Genomic DNA, 20,125 nt, shown 5'->3' on the forward strand with positions numbered 1-20,125 from the left:
ATTAACAATTTAACGTTATGGGAAATAGGGCTGTTAAAGGTTTACTGAACATACAATAAGCTCCAAATATATATTATATATATATATATATATATATATATATATTATTGCTTTACTGCTCATTATATTAAATAAGAATCCCAGTTAATACATACATGAATGTGTTGCCTTCTCCATTTTCCTGAGGTCTCTGGGCGTGCACGCAGTGATGTCACTCCAAAATCTTTAAAAGACTTCCTGGGTGGAGTCCCCTTCTTCCGGTATTTGGACAGGCGGCGAGATTGCAGGTTGTGGAGGTGGAGGTGGAGGTGGAGGTGGAGGAGGAGGACCTGTAGGAAAAAGCAGTAACTTTTGGGGTTTCTGGTCGCAGCCTGAGTCAGGCCCCGGGGCTTTCCTCCCCTTCTGTCCAGTGAGAAGATGAAGACCTGTCCTTGCTGAAGATGGGTCGTTTGCAGTTATGTGGCTGTTCAGCTGGCCTCCAGTGTGGCCTCTTTATGGACGGTCCTGTCCTCACTCCTGAACGCTCTCTTCTGTCTTCACAGAAACGTTTCTTCATCCAGTCCGTCTGTCGCCTCCTCAAACACCGCCGAGTTTGTGGATCCGAAGCAGCCCTGAAGCTTCTCGACCTCTCCACCGATCCACCGCTTCACTGCAGTAACTACCGGCTCACTGGTTTTGCGTTTCTGCCGGTGCGGTGGTATGAGGTGAACGAGCCTGTGCGCGTAACCGCGCTATAGGCATGCTTGATACCTGTGTAGCACCTGTCCAAGGTGTTGCCTGCTCCTGTAGCGCACGCGGTGCGCTGCTTGTAATTAGACTAGGTGGAGTAGCCTTCCTTCACCACGTGAATCAATGAGCCGTGGGAGCCCCTGACTCTGCACCGGTTCACTGGACTTCCTTGGAGCACATTTGGTAGGTACTGACTTTCAGTAATGTGTGGAAATAGGTCAGCCAGTCACTTCCTTGAGTGCTAAATAGTGAGTGCTAATTTAGGGTGTCCATGGGAAGCAACAGGTCATTGAGGTTGTTTGGAAGCCCCTGCAGATCACATGCAATCGGCAAAAATAAATAAATAAATAGTCACCCACCTTCTCTCCCTGCATATTCCGAGTGGCTGAGTAGGTCAGGAAAGTATCCATGCAGCTCTTCATGCCCAAGCAGGGCTCCATTGTCCAGCACACTGCCCTCCAGAAAACTCCTGACACCAACATCAGGCAGGTGTATATGTATAATGTATAAAAGGCACTATTACTATGATCACTGGTTCAATACCCAGTATAGGGACCATACCTATGCCAGCACTAAAAACTGCTTATTTTAAAACTGATAGAAAAAGTACTGAATTGTGCACACCAAAAACAGATTAACTGAATGCACAAATGTGGTCACTATGATTAGAAAATTACTGGTTCCATACCCAGTATGTCGGCCATGCCAGCACTAAAAACTAGCTTACTTTAAAGCTGAAAGAAAAACTAGTGATTTGTTCACACCAGAACAGATGAAACGGATGCAAATATTCCTACAACAGGGACCCCAAGTGGTCAAGCGGACTAAGGCGCTGCCAGTATGATCAGAGCATCACTGGTACCCAGTATAGGGACCGTAAGTGAGCCAGTGGACTAAGGCACTGTAACTTTGATCAGAGGTAAAGCTGAAAGAAAACCTAGTGAATTGTTCACACAATAAAAAGACAACAGACCCAACCCAATGCAAAAGTTATAACTCCAGGGGCCCTGAGTGGTCCAGCAGGCTAAGGTGCTGCCACTATAATCAGAGGATTGCCGGTTCAATACCCATTATTGGGACCATGCCAACAATAAAAAGTAGCATATTTTAAAGCTGAATTGTTCACATGAAAAACAGATTACCTCAATGCAAAACACCAAAACCTGTGGACCCTGAGTGGTCCAGGGGACTAAGGCAGTGTCACTGTGATCGGAGGATCACTGGTTCAAAACCCAGTATAGGGACCATGCCCATACTAAAATCAGCATATTTTAAAGCTGAAAGAAAAGCTACTGAATTGTTCACACCAAAAACAGATTAACTCAACGCAAAAATGATAACTCTGTGGACCTTGAGTGGTTCAGTGGACTAAGCTAAGGGGCTGTCCCTATGATCAGAGGGTCACTGGTTCAATACCCAGTAAAGGGACCATGGCAGCACTAAAAACAGCTTATTTTAAAGCTGAAAGAAAAACTACTGATTTGTTCACACCAAAACCAGATTAATTCAACGCAAAAAGCCAAAACCCACAGATCTTAAGTGGTCCAGTGGGCTAAGTCACAATCACTATGATCAGAGGATCACTGGTTTGATACCCAGTATAAGGACCATGCCTATGCAGGTACTAAAAATGACTTATTTTAAAGCTGAAAGAAAAACTAGTGAATTGCTAACACCAGAAACAGATTAACGCAACGCAAAAATGATAACTCTGTGGACCTTGAGTGGTTCAGTGGACTAAGCTAAGGGGCTGTCCCTATGATCAGAGGGTCACTGGTTCAATACCCAGTAAAGGGACCATGGCAGCACTGAAAACAGCTTATTTTAAAGCCGAAAGGAAAAACAACTGCATTGTTCACACCAAAACCAGATTAATTCAACGCAAAAAGCCAAAACCTGTGGACCCAAAGTGGTCCAGCAGACTAAGACAATGCCCCTATGGTCAGCGGATCACTGGTTCAACACTCATTATATGGACCATGCCCGCACTAAAAACTATTTTATAGCTGAAAGAAAAACTACTGAATTGTTCACACCAAAAACAGATGAACTCAATGCAAATACTCAAACCCTGTGGGCTAAGGTGCTGTAACTCTGATCAGATCATCACTGGTTCAGCTCCTGGGTAGGTAGATGGCTCGCATAGCTTCCCTGCAGGGCAAAGGATGGGAGTCTAAGTAAAAAAATAAAAATAAAAAAAAAAAGCAAACCACAAATTTGTCTCCTCTGCCTCTCCTCTTACTAATTACACTACTGAGCTTTCATATATATATATATATATATATATATATATATATATATATATATATATATATATATATATATATACACACAGATCAGTTTACTCCTGAAAAGCAAAATATTACAGTATAGATACATCCTGTTCTGCTATGGTTCTGATGTGTTTTTACATGTAATTAACTGACTAAATGGCACTAAAAGGGGTGGAGAAATGCCAACAGACTAGGACTAAACAAAACCATAGACACAGATGAACAATCTGCATTATTCCTGGCACAGACAAATAAAAACATTAACACTACTAGACACATTACATACAGGGCAGGCTGCTTAGTCATAACAACAGCTGGCAACTGTATAGTTAAAAACATGGATCATTTAAATACCACCATGACATCTAAGCTAGCAGAGACAAACCCGGAAGTAAAAAGGAGTCAAATACACAGCTAAGCCTCACAAAAGCTGCAACAGTGCAGATTACCTAAAACAAACAGAAAAATAAGAAGCCAAATGAATGAACAGGTTCTGTCTGTTCCTCACATCCTGAGGTAGGGTTGGGTTCAAGTTGGACTTCATGGAGTTGACTGAGGTGTTGTCCAGCATCATGGTGTCCAAAATCTGTCTGTCACTGAAGTTCCTGTGCAGCCTCTCCGGCAGGCCCCTTTTTCTTTACTCCAAACAATTCCTGTCAATCCAATTAGCGGTCCTTAAAGACATGGAGGCAACACTGTAGTCTGCAAGGGCGACAGGACGATTCTTGACGTTTCTGCCCGCTGCTCGACCAGATGACTCATCCTGGAACCTTTTTGGGTGACTACGGTTGGATGATGTAGGATGATCACCACCCCATCTCATCTCCAACTCCAAAACTCACTGTGATTGGAGGCTGAACACTTGGCACAACTGGAGACTGGACAGGACTGGACATGGAAACAAGAATAAACAGAGTTAGTCCCCTCCCTCCAAATAGTTACAATTCTAGCTAAACAGTTCTGGTCTGTAAGCTCTTAACGAGTCAATAAAAATTAACAACTAATTTTCCTGCTTAAAAAAAAAAAAAGCGGAGGAGCACAAACCTGCATATCATCACTGTCCCGGAAAAGCCACGTCACCATTTTAGCCATTTTTTACTTTGCCATAATGTGCATCTGACAGCTCAAGTGTCAAGATGTCATGATGAATAACTCTACTTACATTTACATTTACCATTTAAAATTCAGATGATATGATCCAAATGCTGGTATGCTGGTCACTCAGAATAGATGATGATCTGCTGATGACCAATAAAAACCAGCATTTTTTTTGTTATAAACACTGGTATGCTGGTCAACCAGCATCACCCACTAAGATCATTTCTAGTGAACTAAGTTTTAAGATAAAGGGGATTGCAAAAATAGAGATATTAATAGGGGATTGCATAGAATAAGATAAATAGAGGGATTGCATCTTAAACAATAAACATTCAACATATGAACTGCAGTATATACAAGTTTATATGCAGAGAAACTGACTGTAGAAACTTTCAGTTCATTTACTTTGAAATAAAGTTATTGAAATATTCATATAAACCCTGGTATTTAAAAACAATAATAAAGAAATGATGGATGGCGGTGGAGGATGCTGGTGGTATTCAGAACGAGGGTGCAGTCAGCCATGCTACACTGTTTTGATACGGATGCTGTACGTGTCATTCTGTTTATTGTGTGAAAGGGTTTTCCACTCTTCTCCTATGTTGGGGTTGATGTCTAAAGAGTCATCCATCATGCTTTCTGGTGCTCTGTTCGTGCCAGCTTCCTTTTACTGCACTGCTTTCTCCCCAGATAGGGTTTCCCAAAAGCAACACTGATCTGATTTCTTTTTTTTTTTTTACATGAATTTCTTCTATCCCTTAGAATTAAACTCCCTCTTTTTTAGTACTGGATTTAACATTGATTTATGTGAATGAACTAATTGGCTGCCCTGTATTAGCAGTTCATAGCTGTGTTTGAAACTGTGCCCTGTTCACTATGCCCTACATGCAAAAATCCAGATCACTATATAAAGCACTCACTATTTTAAGGGAACAGAATTCGACAAGGTAGTGAATGATTTCGGGAATGTCACTATGTATCATATAAGCAATCTGACTGTCTGTCTTGAATTAAGGGTACATTGCTCGTAAACTACTTTTTATGCTGCATTATGGGATGTTTTCAGACCATTACAAAATGATGGAATGATGAAAATAAGCCCAAAGTAGTGAACTATATAGTGAATAGGGCACAGTTTCTTGCAGCTTTTTAAAAAATCTGGACAATACGTCTATATAATGGAAAGTATTAGGTATGCTGACAACATGTAAGATGTTTTCACTTGCTAAGATATTATTTTTGCAGTGCAAAAGTCTCAGGTTTCCATGATATGGACACTTTAAAAGTGGGATTGACTTTCCCTACTCCTTGTTTCTGTATAGTAACTCCAGGTGTTTGACAGATCTTTCCAAAAGCTACTTACAGCAGGAGCGTCTCAGAGGAATTCTCCAGTTACTGTTTGGTAAAAAGGTGCTTTTATTCCTTGTAATTAGTGAAGCTAACCCAAGGCTCGAAAAACAAACACAAGTCTCTCTCTCCCTCTCTTTCTCTCTCTCTTTCAGCAGAAAGAGGGGATTGTGAGGTTAGCTTCTCCAGCTATGAAGTGAAACTTTTCCCCGAGACCCAGCTTTTAAAAACACCATAACTACACTGTTATGGAATGCCACTTGTCAACTTTGTTTTGGAGACGCTACGCTCATTCAACATTTCTTCCATACTGGCTGGGATTTGCAGTTCACTGGAGACCGCAGTGTTGTGCCAAACAGACTGGTCGTTTTCTTCAGAGGCGTACAGTCTTTCGAATACATGTCCAACAGTCTCCAGACGGACCTTCTAATGCTGCTAATGCATTCGGCTACTTTAATAAAACACTAAAGGCACAAATATGGTTTGTCAACAGAATAGGGACGCTCTGAAGTAGCCACATATGAGGCTAAGGTCATCAGGCCCAATGCCAAATAAAGCCCCTAAGCATTGGGCTGTGGAGCAGTGGAACTGTGTTCTCTGGAGTGATCCTAGAACAACCCTCCAACATCAGTACCTGACCTCAATAAGGATCTTGTTGTTGAATGCAATGAAGTAAAAAAACAAAAAGGTGTATCAAATGGTTCTTTGAGGGCTGCTCTAAAAGAACCATGTGTGAGTGTAAAGAACCTTTTAAACTTAAAACCTTAATGTAAAGGTTCTTAACTGATTAAACCACTTGCGTATTGCAAACATGGAGCCTTATTCACTAACTATCAATCCCACCCACAACCCACTTACACAGTTTTTACCAAGGTTCCAACATTCACCAGTGCTTTCTTATTTGGGATTTGTTCAGTTTACGAGGACAATGGCCCCAATCATTACAAGAGCTGAGAACAATGCCACGGTTTAAAAACACCTTGTGAAGGAAGATATTGGTGAATATTGGTGAATGAGACCCACAAATCTTCATGGAACCAAACGTGGTTCCTCTATGGCGTCACTCAAGAACTATTTACTCAAGAATTTAACTCAAGAATTTATTTTTAAGAATGTGGTGTAAAACTATCCCAGAAGAGCAGAGGCTGTCCCTTCAGCAAAAGAGGACAAACTCCCCACCCCCTATGGCAGAGGTCTTTAAATCTGGACCTTAAATCCAGTTTCCGTTCCTGGGCTTTGTGATCCTTGGTAGGTGTGACGCTACATGGCCAATCAATTACATCAGCTGTTTCCTTAATTTCCAGTAATTACAACATCCAGGACTGGAAACTGGATTCAAGGTCCAGATTTGAAAGTCTATGGCACACCTAGGGCATGGTTATGTCACTCTATGTCTCAAGTGCAGGATTACACCCCCCCCCCCCCCACCCCCAAACTTCTACCGAAAGGTGCTAAAGTCACATCCAGATGATAAGCCTCTCTCTTGTTCTACTGGCTCTGTGTGCTGTTTGTGTTGGTGTTATTCCCTCCTCTGAGAGCAAATGTTCTTTCTTTTTTCCCTTTCCCTTTTTTGTTTGGAATTCAAGACCCTCTCCGAGCAAATACATTATATAACTGTTCATTTTTTCCATGTGCACTTTTTTTCCCCTTTGAAAGCACTCTGGCACCATTAAGAACCCTGGGCAGAGGAAAGCGCATAAGGACAATAATGTGGAAAAAAAAGAAAAGAAAAAAAGTAAAGATCCAAAAATGGCAATGTTAATGAAAAGAGTCTTCTGTCCTCCCCTCAGTGCCTCCGATTTTTCATCCCTACCCAAACTGGTCCTGACCATTCACAGCTGGTTTAGCTTTCGCTCTCCTTGAGAAACTGCACCCCTGTGCCCTAGCCGCAGCACATTATTGTAAACATATAATTTCATAGTGAACGCAGCTCAGGTTGTTGGCTGTTTGCCGCCGTTTCATTTGGAGCAAAGCTGGGGATGCGGCCAACATCTGGTCTGTGTCAGAGCTAAAGGTTTCTAGCCGTTGCTCGTCAAACTGGACTCAGCCGTCAAGGAGGGGATATAAAGCAGAACGGGCTTTGATTAATCAAAGGTGTAACGTTAATAACGGGGCCCCATTTTCCAAATATCCTGAAGCAGGGTAGATTAGAAGATTTGATGGAGCTGTGGTAGACAGATACTGTGTTGTGCCTTCTGAGGTGAGCCTAATGTACACACAGAAGATGTAAATTAAAAAAAGAAATTCCAAAAAAGTCCACTCTGCAGTTTCCTACAGGCCTTAAATTCTCCACAGTGTCTGATGATAACACACTGTTAGCTTCATAAGAAGCTCTTGTCAAAGAGCTCGGCTTGCTCTTTCAGTATCCTGCTGTGAAACCTACCGGGACGGCTAACTTAACTTCCCTGAAGTGGCGAGCCGCATCCTGGATGAATTTATGAATGAAATCCAGCAAGAAAAAGTGTCCACAGTCAGATATTTGAGATGGCAGATCAGTTAAAAAAGAGCCTGAATGTCTGCTGATTAGTGCTTCCTGCTTAGTGCCAATCTTCTGCTTAGAGTTGGCGAAGCATGGGTAGGTCAACTGCAGTAACCTTGGGCAACAAGATCGTACATATCCGATTCAATTGTACTCCCAGATTTTTGCCAAATACACACAACCCAGGAATGAATAGATGGAAACTCCTGCAGAAACGGTAGGAGTTTTACATTCTACTATGGTTCATTTTATGGTTAGGGTGTGTAATATCTTTTCATGGGGCTTAAAATTCCCGGCGTGGCTCCTGGAGTGGGCGACAGGGTCATGGGCACTCAAGGCTCTTTGATGCAATCCATGAAGGCCCCACCTCACAACTTTTAGGACGTCTTGGTGACAGGACCTGCAGAGGTTTTGTGGAATCCATGCCTCGCCAAGGGGGACCTACATTAGGCAGTTAGGCAGGTGGTTTTAATGTTACGGCTGTTCGGTGTAGATGGGTGCACAAATGTAATGCTGCTAATTCACAATGAACAGTTTTCTGAATTTAAAACTCACTCAGCTTTCCGAGGTAAAGTGTGTGTGTGTATGTGTGTGTGTGTGTGGGGGGGGGAGGTGTAACCAATTATTGCAATCACTGATTCGGTTTCTCTCTCTCTCGTCCATTCTCGCGCTCTCGCTCTCTTACAGGACGGCAAAGTATGTTATTATTATTATTGCAAACCTTTCTGTGTGAGTTATGGCACAGAACATTCTCTCCCTTTGAGAATTTGCTGGCAGTGTGCCAGGGCGGCTGGAAGCCATCACAAACTCCAATTACTGTCTGTCTGTGTCAACATCTGGAAACCACTTCTGCTGTTTCGGCTGTCTGAATGCGAGAGTGAGGAAGGTTGTTGGCCATATATAGCCAACCTATTGTACGTGGAATGTGGGACAGCGATGTGCAGAGAGCCAACCTAGGTGTCTTTTTTGCTCGGGCTCAGTGGCAGCTAATGACCTCATAAGATCTGTTTATGATGAGATGCGGAGCGCAATTAGGACGGACATGCAATCCAAGTGGTGTGGTCAGCTCCCTGACTGAGTCAGTGTGCATAGGCAGGCACTACTCCCAGATGTGGATATGTACAGCTGTATCTTCGGGGAACTGAGGTACAGCTTGTGTAAGCATGAGGTTAAGCTTAAAGCGCTGGCTGGAAGAAAAATCACATAGACACATTTTTCCCTTTCTCTTAAATGTAGGTCATCAGACATGTCCTAAGCTAGGTTACTGTAGTATTGCATTCGAGCTATGAGGCTAATGTAGCTAATCAGTTATCCCAATTAGCACTGTGCAAACTGCATGCCTTAAAAATCCAACTCCGTCAAGAATTCGTCATAATTAAGTATTTTCTAAATGACTTGTGAATTTGGTGTATTAGCAAGGTATGATATACTGTTGCCATTCTGCCATAGCTAAGCTTCCATTACTTGTTAGCTACATTAGCCTCATAGCTCCAGTATTAAAGTAATGAAGCAAACTGTGAACATGTCTGAACTAATTGTCTATGTTTTGAGTAAGGGATAAATACACTATATTCCCCTTCTAAGGAATGCATTCAGCTAATATAAGTTCCACCCATTGCTGACACAGCAAATGCACAAACACTACCAACAGAATAGGATTCTCTGGAGCAGATGAACCTATTGGCAACATAACCTAATGTAGGAGTGGGCTAGATGGTTGTAGAGGGGAACTGTGAGGGGAAGAGTGGTGATCATCCAATATGCTGACCTCACTCTTGTTGCTCATTTAAAGAACAAAAAAAAGTTCTGTCTCTGTCCATCCGCACACATTCAGATCATTTTAAAAACTGAGATTCATCTCCCTCCATATATAAAACCCTTGCATGAACATGATAACCCTGTATGGGGCTCGTACCTCATAAAGAGAGACATCAAAACACCCTATGTAGTGCACTATACATTCTAAATCTAAACAGGGCACCATTTATTCATAATAGAACAATACTCACATTAATTCATATTAATTCAAATTCTGAAATCTAGCTATATCTGCATGTAGACACTGTAGTTTTATCACTTAAGTAGTTCATCATGTAAGGAGTAAGAAGGTATTTGAGATTCAGTCGAAAACTGTTCTGTTTTCCGCGTCTACACAACAATAATAACAGAGTTTCAAAAATCTTCACCTTGAAAAGTGTTTTTTCAAAAAAGCTTCAGTGACAGTGTTTGTGTGTGGACAGGAGGTCAAAACTCATTATCCGGATACGTGTGGACAGGGCCTCAGCCAATACCAAGGAATTGACCCTTCAAAGTCAATAAAGCCATCATTAAAGCCTTGGGACTCCAGCGAGCCACAGTGGATCAGTGCTGAATCTTCCCAGAATTCCTTGCCCTCCAAAAAACATTCAAGACTGTAATGACAATTCATCTAGGAAGTCACAAAAGAAGCCAGACCAACATCTAGGGAACTGCAGGCTGTCCTCACCTTAGCATCATAACAGTCAAACATGGTGGTGGTAGTGTGCTGTTGCAGGGCCTAGGTGACCTGAATGAACCATGAATGCTGCAGGAGTTCATACATTTGTCTAGATGTATAAAAAAAACACAAAAAACTTTCTGCATCTCATTTCCTTGTACACTTCTACCCACTGCCTGCTTGGCTCATTTCCCATCATTATGGCGAGAGTGCCCTCCTCAGAACTGCATTACTCAGACTTGTTTTTATGACTCCTCAATGTGATAAAGCACACAGTGGAGTGACCTTGATAGTTTTGAACTAAGACAAATATGGCAAAAGAAAACTGCACAGCTACAGATACATTATTTACTAGGTTTTTTTTTGGTTGAGGTTGGGGGGGGCATATGTTGAAGTCTTTTTCTAAGTAGTCTAAGTAGTCGTACATGTTTAGCTGATGAGGCTTGGAGAATTTTTAGGCCTAAAAGTAAGTGGGAATAGGTGGTCCCATGCGACTTCACTCCAGTCTCCTTTTTATTGGTTTTAGGATTTTTTCCCCATCAGTCTGGTTGCAGGCATTTGCTTTAATGACCTGCTTTCCTCCCTGCGTCAAACAAGAGGCTGAAATGATTAGGTGATAAGACTGGGAAAAAGACACAGAGAAGTCAGCAGTGGCACTGAATTATGAATCAAGTAAAAGCTCACATTTGTTTGAGCTCTCTCTCTCGCTCTCTCTCTCTCTCTCTCGACGGAATATTACTGTAATTGCTACTATAGCTCCACTTCCACATGGTTATCTCATCAAGTTCTTTGCCAAAGGCCTCTGCAGCAAAAGGCAAAGTTGCATTCCAATGATCAGGAGTCATGATGTATCAAGTTGGATTGACTTTGGCAGGACTGGGAGAAACACAGATGGAGAGGGCTTTGTGCTTGCATTGTTCTGTGGCCAGCTGCGCTTGCTGGCCACAGCTCACTGCTTAATAACTTATTAAGCCCTGAAAATTAGAAGCCAAAGACCAGCAACATTTACCACCAAACTGGCCATGTAGGAGGCAGGCCGCAAATAATAACATTTTGACCAGAGGAATCATCTTAATTCTAGACAGTATATTGAATCATTTTCATTAAGGGACTGTTGTAAGAATATTATGAGATTATTCAGATTCTTAATAAACACTGTTAATTATTTTAATCATTTTAACTAATCACATTTGTTTTGTTATGATTTGTTTAAACTACTATTCCAAGGTCTAGAAATAGGTTGAACAATATTTTAATAATCTTACAGCAACATAGTGAGAATAATTAATGAACACTTATATATACACATAAACAGATATCTGAAATCAGAATTGAGAGAGAATTGCTTTATCAGCTGTAATAATTCTAATCATTTCTGTGTAGCTCTGAAAGGGGGTTCTTCAACAGTACTAGAACACATTTTGATGCTATACAGGCCTACTGAAAACGTAATGCTTTTAATAATGACTAGAACTCTAGAATAGTGACTTATTAAATGTGTTAGCATTCAAGTAAACTAGAAGTTACTTTAAAGCTTTCTGGAAACTGTTGTCATTTTTATTAAAATGTATGATAATACATATATATACATTTACATTGTGTTTACACTGGGTTTATATAGGCTATGTTTCAAAAGGTACCTCTATTCTAAGATACTACTGAATACAAAAATCAGTATGGAGACCACCATACTCAGCATACCCTACACTTTATTTTAGTTAAAGTTGCTGGAAATGTATACAGCAGGGTTTCGAATTGAAACTCTTCAAATAAACATTCATCACTGTTTTACCAAGAGTATAACATTTAAAACATGGTTAGAATAAATAAGTGACCTGGCCACAGTTAAGTCTGCAGCATTTCAGACAGGCCTCTCCTGACCCCTGGTGTTCAGACTGGGCCCACATTAGCACTAGTGGTAACACTTGTCTGGCCTGCTCTTTTGCTCAACTGACATTGTGATGCTGGGAAGGTTGAGACAGGCTGCAGTTGCCTAAAGGGCTTTATTTATTTATTATTTATTTATTTATTATTTATTTATTTATTATTGTATGTTTGTATATATATATATTTTTTGCTTATATTTCTATATTTTCATATTTTTATATTCTATTCTTTAACTTAAATGTAACTTATTCTATTTTTATTTTCTTCATTTTTATTTTATTTTTCTTTTGCACTTTTGCACTTTACTTCATTAAGTTAAGGTTTAGTTAAGTTTAAATGTAGATTTTTATTGTATAGCTTGATGTGGGCAGACTGTCAAAAAAGCATTTCACTGCAAGTTATACTGTGTATGACTATGTATGTGACAAATAAAATTTGATTTGATTTGATTTGATTTTGATTTTATTAGGAGCCATGCAAACCTTTTAATTACCACAGGCTTAGGTAAACAAAATAAGCACATCCAAAAAAACTGAGAAGGTCCAGAAACACTGCTCAGCACTAAGGTCAAAATTCAAAAACAGCTTGTGAGGCCAGCACAGGATTTTAATCACAAAGGCTTTGCAACTCAAACGGGGACTCTCAATACAAAGTAGGCAAAGTTTAGACCAGCATACCTGGCAAATGTAGGCTCTCTCTTGGTAAATCAATCACCTACCTAAAGTATAAAGAACTAAACTCCCCATCTGAAAATTCCTATTTCATACTGTGACAACAGTAATATTTTACACATTAGAATTATTTCAATGATTATATAATAATTAAAATTATAATTTTATTTAAACATGTCTAATATTGTCCCACAGTCATTATTGCACTGATTTTAGTGTGAAATGCATTCTGGGATATTTGGCTGTCCCAAAAACACGGCGAAGCAAGAACACATCTGGAAATTTGGATTGTACTTGGATAGATCAGACCTTTGAATAGGGCAGTACTTGGGCTGGGACATTTGACGTCCACAGAAACGCAAGTACAGGCATGATTAACAAGGCACTAGAACTGCCCTCGAAACAGGAACAGGATTGGCCTGTGGAGAAGGAACTGGAGTGGCCTGGAGAGCTGGAACTGGGATGTCCTGGAGAGCTGGAACTGGGGTGTCCTGGGAAGCTGGAACTGGAGTGGCCTGGGGAGTTGGAACTGGGGTGGCCCGGGGAGAAGGAACAGGGGTGGAACTGGGCAGCTGGAAGTTGTGTGACTTGGGGAGCAGAATCTGAAGCAGTCTCTGGAGCAGGGACAGGAACATTCCAATGCACAGGAACTGGAGTTAATTTAGGAGCAGGGACAGGACAGGAGGACTTACTACTAGGAGCAGGGTTCAACCCGAGAACTAAACCTGGCAACACGACCTGGCGAGCCATCACTGGAGAGGAGGACCTGGGAGCCAACACAGGCAATGTCGTTTGGGGTGGCTTGAAGAGGGGTGGTGTCCCTTAGAGCCATGTAGGCTGGCATCACACACCAGCGCCAGAACTCTTGGCCCGGAACAGGCCGGGCATAGCCCCCCACCCAAAACATCTTGGGCAGTATCACCATAGCTACATTCCTCTCCTCAGACTGGAACGACTCACCAAAGTGTTCTAGATAGCTCAGACACTCCACAGGCTTGGGACCTACCTGGTAAAAGCAGGGACACACAGGGTGGATTACATTAGTCTTGAGGACAAAGCCCTGCTCTGCAGCTGTGGTTGGCGGAGGCTTTTTAGACATGGCAAGTTCCAGTACTGTTCACACTTGACATAAGCTGCTCTTTTTGTGTGCCAAGGACCAAACAAGTGTACTTAAGATAACAGTCTGAAAGTACTTCTCTTAATGGTAGTTCAAATGTACTGCCCCCAACAGCTGTCACATCCACCGGTGTCTTTTCCCTCGCTGTTATCATTGGTTCATTCTAAAAGGCTGGTCAAGGTAGCAAAAAAAAAAGACATGTTCCTTATGCATTTAACCATTTGTCTAGGGTTTGTGAACATGTTGGAAAAATTGGAGGTATTTAATATTATTGCTCATGTTTTGAAGTAAGGTTAATGTTTAATTATTTAATTATTTTATAATTTTTTATATATTAATTTCACAATTTGTAAAAAATAAATAAATAAAACAAAGGCTGCTTTTGCCATGTAATGCACTGGTTGTTGGCTTTTTATAGTTGGTCTAAATTTGTCTTTTTTAATAATACACGTATTACGTGTTCCAGATACAGTCACTGAATGCAATGAAATCCTCACAGCAATGCTCCAAAATCTAGTAGAAAGCCTTCCTGTAAAGGTTTTGTGTAGCACCAAAAAGGAAACCCTCTTTCGGTACTACGTAGAACATTTTGCTAATGTTGTATTCATTAGCTGCGATCCTGCTCTTCATGCGTGTAAGCTGGAAAGCATTATGCTCTATAATGAGCTTCTGCTGAGTCAGTCATTTAGCTTTATTACTCCTAGTGGCTGGAGACTGTACGTTAATGTCAGCCCTGCCAGACAAGCCTACACACTGACTTAGCATTAATGCGTTTTGCAGTTGGGTGGTTTCAGCATTGGGTTTGTGGTACACTACTGCTTAGCAGGTACATGTACTGTGTCTGTCTAATCAAAGGACAATATCTGAGCAATACTAATAACTAAATATGGAATTTCTTCCTGTTTCTCCTAATTTGGTTGTGCCAATTAACCCACCAAGACGAGGGGAGGGAGCGTCATCTACCCACCCTGGAGAGAGCACGGCCAATTGTGCCCTCTCTGACTCTGGCACTGATTGCAAAGTGCTGTGCCTCTGTATTTTTACTGTGTTTTGTTTGTTTTAAGACTCTCTTAAACTCTTGTATTTCCACTCAGGAGACGAGAAGAACTTGCATAACCTTACACAAGCAAGACGTTTCTTCTGCTGGTGAGATTTCTCTTTAAATAAGATACCAATTCAGCAGGTGTTTGTTAAGGGCATGTAGTAAAAGAAGCAATTAAGGCATTTATTATCCTCACATACTCATCCATTACTTGAACAACCATCTATACTTGCAAAATTGTTTGCAGTTAATGCTTTGCTATGAAATACACTGGTGTCTAATTCATGTTTTGATCCACCAGGACAGAAAACGTGTCCTTTTATATAGCTCACCACACACTGTTTAAAATATAGCTACCAAATAGACGGAACCTGTCTTTGTTCCCTAAAGAACCCTTAAACCAAATGCTCTTCAAATCTTCTTTAGTAAAAGCAGTGATTCTGTATAGAACCATGATAACTCAGTGTAATGTTCCTCAAGCCTTTACTGGCCGTCTAGAGAGTCCTGATGAACCAGGTTTATAAATGAAAAGTGTGTGTAGATCAGCCATACTGTCAAAAGTACTGTGGAGGAACCTCTAAAGATACCTTCAAGAACCTTCAAAGCACCTTAAGAGGGTCCTCCCCTGTTTCAAACTGAACAACATCCAAAAGTTCCTCAATGATATTATACTTAAAACAGTGCACAATGTTCTACACCATTTCATATTTTTCTACAACTGTACATTTAAGCAACAGCCCATTTAGAAACCTGGGATCTCAATGAGGTGTGTATGACATTAGAAATAATAAAAGAAAGATCAGAGCTTGAATGACTGATTGTTGTACGTCTCTGCATTTAAAGCTCCTGTTTTAATCACGTTGTAATTGATTGATTGCAGTAATCCTTTCTGACAGTGTAAATACAGATTACTGTGTAGATAAGGGGAACAACAGTAATGAACACAAGAGGGCGTCTACTGCAGTATGAGTGTTTCATCACAAGTTCTTTTTCTAGGCCAGAACCTTCCCAGAACAGTAAACTGATCAATTACAGGGGTGTAAAGACACGTCTTCTTAGGTTGGATATGATTTTAAATTCTAGATAATTCACACTCGTTCAATAAATACACACTCAACAAGAGAGTAAATAAAACCGAGGAATTAAATATTATTATTAAAAATATTTATTCATTTAATTCAAGAGAGTTTTAGCCAGTTTTATAAAAAGTAGTTGCTGGCTTGATGCAGTCATTGCAAGCAAGGAATATGCAACTAAATACTCTATATGGACAAAAGTATTGGGACACCTGCTCATTCAAAATCAAAGATATTAAAAACTGTCATTGATGATTGACGGCTTTGAGTGTTGGTCTTCTCTGTGAACTCCAGACAATGTAGAGATTTGTTCAGTTCCAACAGCAGCTCTCCTGATTTACTATGATTGAAGGACTGATTAGAAAAAACTCGGTTTTAGATGGTAGCTGCACTGTAACTTGGTTGTAAATATGAAAAAATAATATAATTCTCTCCAAAAAACAAAACAAAAAAAGCTATTTGATTGAGGTCATGTGATTTCATCATTTGCAACCATACAGGGTAAGGAACGTAAGGAAATCTTGTGACAGATAATGATCCAGTTTTAGATACAAGCTGTGGAGGAAGAGGAAAACTTGCTAAGTCATGTCACCAACATGGCAACCATATTGAATGCTGCCATCTCAAATTCAACTTGGGATAGTGGGTCAATCTGGTAGAGACTTTCATCAGAAAAACGATGGTGTGCTTTGTGTTAACTTTGTTCATTCTCATGCTCACAATTAGACTTTTCTGTGCAGGTAATGTAAAAGATCAAGGCGTAATCTCAAGCAGAATGTGTTGAGATTGTCCTCATTCTGCTGCAAAACGTCAGGTAAATAATTTTCTCAGTACTGCAATAAAGCCCACAGTTAGTCACTCACTTCTGTTTTTGTTTGAAAAGCAGGAAACTGTTATAACTGTTATCCGCCACAAAATCCTGATCATTTTAGCCCAACTAAACATTTGAAAGAGCCTGGAATCTATCAGCATCTAATTACACTTTTATTTTAGCATGATCTTAAAGGGGGGAATCCCAGTACATACCTAATCTAGTCCAATCTAAACATCCATGTCAATGTGCAAGCCAAGTTTCCTGAGCTTATTAGAGCTGTTAATGCAAAATTGCAGCCTTAGAGGCTCTGCCAGATAAGCCTACATACCACCTCATCATTCATACAGGGATAAAGCATGAATTAACCTTCTGTATGTACAAGATCTTTATGTGTTAGCCAACACTCTCAAGACAGCTTATGGAGCTTCCAAACTGACAGCTGTTATATAAATAACAAGACCTATAGAGGCCTGCCTGATTGAACCGTCCACATTGTGAGGTCTAATAATCATTTTATTCAATACTACAGTCACAGCCACAGCCTGCTTCGCCTGCCCTACGCCCTAATGATGGGCCATTAGGCATCACAACTGGAAAGCAACAGTTCAGAGAAACATCAGGACACTTTTGGCAAAGAGTCACCACATGCCTTCCACCAGAAGAGCTTTTAAAATTGGATGGAGGTTATGATGACTTGCCCCATTCATTATGGACCTTTACAGCAACCAACTGACTCACCTCAATCATCCCTCTCAACCTCCGCTATAGTTCTCTCAACATCCTCCATACCACATATGGGCTTTTTTAAGAGAAAGTGGAGGAACTGGTGTGTGCTGGGACTAAACTCTCATTACTTACTACTGCAGCCAGTCCAGCTCCCAAAAACATAGCGCACCCGTCTAATTGGCCTGAAAGATCTTTCCATATCATCATTAGCAGCCTTGTCCTTCAACATCCCTGACGACTCAGAGCACAGTATGCTCAGAAGAACGGTGCGTTCAAAACACTGAAAGCTTTTTGTGATGTTCACTAGGTTCTTGCTTTAGTAGATATTTAATAGTGTAAGCTGGGACCCAGGATGTCATTAGTCTAATCTGCTACATGTTTCACATGACCAGCACATTGCCCCCAGGCCTTCCAACAGCTCTACAAAACTAGCTCTTCTAAATGTCAAGTTTCTTGACAACAAATCATTCTTAGTTAATGATGTTGTGACTTCTTACACACTTTATGGTTCTTTATGAAACATAGTTGCCCAAAGACATAAGTGCAACTGTTCTCAGACAGGCCCTTCCAGCTACAGTTTCACGAATGCCTGCAATACTGTCAAAAAAGGAGGTGGAGTAGCTGCCTTCTTCTGCCTTATAGAGACATCACTTGGTGGCTTTCTGTCTTATGTCTGTTTTATGTTAAAAGCTACTCATATAATTTTATTTTTAATGATCTGTAGGCTACTATTTTGGATCTGATTATTACAATAGATCGAACACTGTTAGCCTTTTTTACATGCTAATGCTTGCAGTTATTTGAGTATAAGAAGTTGCATTACCAATTGGAGGCAAAGCAGGTTTTAGACTCCACCCAAGTACCAAAATAAAACTGGATACTGATGAATTATCAGTTCTGGTATTATTAGATCATAGTCTGATGCTGGTTGATCATTGACTCCTCCTGGACAGGCTAAAAATTAGGACTATTTGAAACAGGTCTTCTTTAGAGTTTCTTTGTAACCACTGGTAGTTATTAAAAGGATGCCTATGAAAATCTTTAGGGATCAATACTTGGGCCACTTTTATTAAATTTGTATATGCTCTTATTTGACCAAATCCTGTAAAACTGCTTGTCACAGTTATACACATAGTTATACATATATACAGTTATATGGCTCGTACTGCTCGTACTTGTGTCTTGATAGCTGATGAGTCAGCCAGTACCTGAAGGTTTACTCTGAGTGTGGAAAAACACAAATGGCTTGCAGCACAAGGCTGAATGTGCCGACTGCATGCTGCCTTGCACCTTGGCATGCACCAGCCACACTGGTTACAACAGGCTACTGAAAGTGAATGGAGTTACCAAGCAGGCCTGATAGTTTGTGACGATCCTCTGCATTCTAGCTATGTGGCCTTAATTGTGGCCTCCGAGTTTAGAAGCTGAATAAAGAGGGTAGAACATCAATTACAGTGAATTTACATTTTACAATGAAAGCACATTATTATTTGCATGATGTCCTGGAAGCTAGAAATTTGAACAGCATCTGCTTTATCAACGGACTGTACATACTTTATTAAACAAAGATAATCATATTGATTAAATCAATAATAAAGATAAAAGACATTTAAACAGGTCCAGCGTAACAAATAACAGAGATATTGTTATGAGGAACATGTGTCAACTGACGTGTTCTTCAGTATGTTCCTTGGCAGTCAATCAGGCCGCAGGCTGTTTGGAAATCCTAGGCATTTCACATATGCTATACGTGTATAATTCCATGAACTGATTTAGCCTGAGAGAATACATCAACTTTGACACGTTCATCGTTGTACTAGATCGGTATCTATTTGGAGAAGGATTAGGAGTGTTTGGGCGTACTGGACCACTGATATCACTAAACATATGTAGAGCATACGTGAAACAAAACAGATCCTGTTTGACCAATTCATCAGTAGTTTCCCCCCTTTTGAAAGTAGCCAACTCCAAATAACACTGACCAATGTGTGCCCTCGCATTACCACCAGTAAGGAGTATCGCTGTGATGTTTCAAAGGGCAGCTCCAAACTTCAGGCAAATATCCTGATATTCTGCTTGTTTAACATGCATTAAGTACACATATAAAGTGAGTAAGTCTTTCTATGAGGAACTTATCAAAGCCGAATGCCTTAGCTGAGCTTTATCATTTATAACAGCAGTCGAAATGACGGAACACCCTTTTCAAAAACAGAAGAAAAAAAAAAAAATCAATGTTTATTAAGGGTGTATTTGAATATTGTCTAGTGATTCAAAGAGAGTTAAAAGTTTTCATTTTTATCACTTTTAAATGTCCAATTTCATTTAATAGTTGAAATACGCTGGAAATGTCAGAGTGGTGGTGCATTGGAACCATTTTCTGGGCTGTCACA

Source organism: Salminus brasiliensis, chromosome 20 (assembly GCF_030463535.1).
Source record: "Salminus brasiliensis chromosome 20, fSalBra1.hap2, whole genome shotgun sequence".
Lineage (NCBI taxonomy): Eukaryota > Metazoa > Chordata > Actinopteri > Characiformes > Bryconidae > Salminus > Salminus brasiliensis.